This window comes from Canis lupus, chromosome 22, assembly GCF_003254725.2.
Source record: "Canis lupus dingo isolate Sandy chromosome 22, ASM325472v2, whole genome shotgun sequence".
Lineage (NCBI taxonomy): Eukaryota > Metazoa > Chordata > Mammalia > Carnivora > Canidae > Canis > Canis lupus.
In genome coordinates, this window is record NC_064264.1 from 46,226,833 (window position 1) to 46,229,265 (window position 2,433).

Here is a 2,433-nt window from a genome sequence, read left to right on the forward strand (position 1 = left end):
CCGGGATCACTACCTGAACCAAAGGCAGATGCTCAACCACTGAGCCGTCCAGGTGCCCCCACAAATTAATTTTAAAATATGAAAGGGCAGTCTGCTCGCACCCTGCACACCCGCCCCCTCCCGTGCCAGGAACTCACTGGCAACATGCCCTACCGATGGCCAGCGCTGACCCCGGAGCAGGAGAAGGAGCTTTCTGACATCGCTCACGGCATCGTGGCTCCGCCAAGGGCGTCCTGGCTGCAGATGAGCCCACTGGGAGCATCGCCAAGCGGCTGCGGTCCATGGGCCTGAGAACCCGGAGGGGAGGCCGCGCTTCCACCCCCAGCTGCTGCTGACCGCCCACCACGGTGTAAACCCCTGCACTGGGGGCGTCAGCCTCTTCCACCAGACACTGTACCAGAAGACCGACGATGGGCGTCCCTTCCCCCAAGTTATCAAATCCAAGGTGGTGGTGTAGGCATCAAGGTGGCCAAAGGTGTCGTACCCCTGGCAGGAACAAATGGCGAGACAACCCCCCAAGGGCTGGACGGGCTGGCTGAGCGCTGTGCCCAGTACAAGAAGGACAGGGCTGGCTTTGCCAAGTGGCACCGGTGCCGAAAATCGGGGAGCACACCCCCTCAGCCCTTGCCATCATGGAAAATGCCAACGTTCTGGCCCATTATGCCAGCATCTGCCAGCAGAATGGCATCGTGCCCATTGTGGAGCCCGAGATCCTCCCGATGGGGACCATGACCTGAAGCGCTGTCAGTATGTAACCGAGAAGGTGCTGGCTGCACCTTCTACAAGGCTCTGAGTGACCACCGCACTCAGATCTACCTGGAAGGCACTTTGCTGAAGCCCAATATGATAACCCCAGGCCACGCCTGCACCATAAATATTCTCATGAGGAGATTGCCATGGCAACTGTCACAGCACTGCCCGCACAGTGGCACCCCCCTCCCACCCCCCACCCCCCAACCCCAACCCCCGTTCCTGGCATCACCTTTCCACCATGAGGCCAGAGTGAGGAGGAGGCATCCATCAACCTCAATGCCATCAACAAGTGCCTCCTGCTGAAGCCATGGGCCCTGACCTTCTCCAATGGCCGAGCCCTACAGGCTTCTGCCCTGAAGGCTTGGGGTGGAAAGAAGGAGAACCTGAAGGCTGCCCAGGAGCAGTATATCAAGCGAGCCCTGGCCAACAGCCTCGCCTGTCAAGGACAAGTACACCCCAAGTGGTCAGGCTGGGGCTGCAGCCAGCGAGTCCCTCTTCATCTCTAACCATGCCTACTAAGCGGAGGTGTTCTAAGGCTGCCCCCTCAACACCCCAGCGCCCCCCCTCACTCTTGAAGAGAGGGCCTCACCTGGGGCTCCAGGCTGCTCTTTCCCATCACTTTAGCCTCCTGTGTGACATTGGTGTGTGGTGGTGTCTGTATATGCTAACTCCGTTGCTCTTTCCAGCCCACTGCCAATAAACAACTATTTAAGGGGGAAGCAAATATGAAAGGGATCTATAAAATGATCCACGCTGTGAAGCCAGTTGCTGTTTTGCTTTTCTACACATATGTAAAGAAAGGAAGAAATTAAAGAAGAAAAAGCAGTGTCATGCTGAGTAGGATTCATGAACTTCCTTTTCTTTGACCTTTTCCTTCCTCTTCATCCCAAATAAACAAATCGTTAAACCATTTAACCTGAACCAACCTCCCTCAAGCACAGACACACACACACACACACACACACACACACACACACACACACTGTTCTCCTTAAGATGTGTTAGCCAGCGGTATTTTGGTTGGGGAGAGGAGAGCAAACCAGTCCCAAGCTTTGTGGGCAGTTTCTGGGGAATGAGCACTTTGCCCTGGCAGCCCTGGCATAACTTGTTCCTGCAGCACTGCGGACAGATGGGGAGAGACCTGGGAAGGGGGGATCCAGTGAGGGGGCTCAGATAAATCAGTTCAACAGATCACGCCTTCCATTTCCCCTTCCCACAGATGAGAAGTGTTAGAGATAATTGAGTTAAAGAGTCCTTCATGGAGCAGAATCCGATTCATGAGTCCAGAGAACAAACTAATGGTTGCTAGTGGGGAATGGGTCGGGGAATGGACACAATGGGAGAAGGGGAGGAGGAGAGACAGGCTTCCCGTTATGGAATGTGTGAGTCATGGGAACAAAAGGTACAGCACACGGAATATCATCGATGATATTGGAATAGTGTTGCATGGTCACATGGCATAAGGTGTAGAGAAGGTTTTTAAAATTTTTAATTAGTTAACAGAGTATATTATTAGCTTCAGTGGTAGAGTTCAGTGATTCATCAGTCTTTTTATTTATTTTTTGAATATTTTATTTATTCATGAGAGACAGAGAGAGAGAGCGAGAGAGGCAGAGACACAGGCAGAGGGAGAAGCAGGCTCCATGCAGGGAGCCCGATGCGGGACTCGATCTCAGGTCC

The 2,433-nt window shown here is 53.5% G+C and overlaps 1 pseudogene; it reads left to right on the forward strand.

The window, feature by feature from the left end:
• Positions 1–2,222, forward strand: LOC112656361 (fructose-bisphosphate aldolase A-like; annotated as a pseudogene).
• Positions 2,223–2,433: the final 211 nt, after the last annotated feature.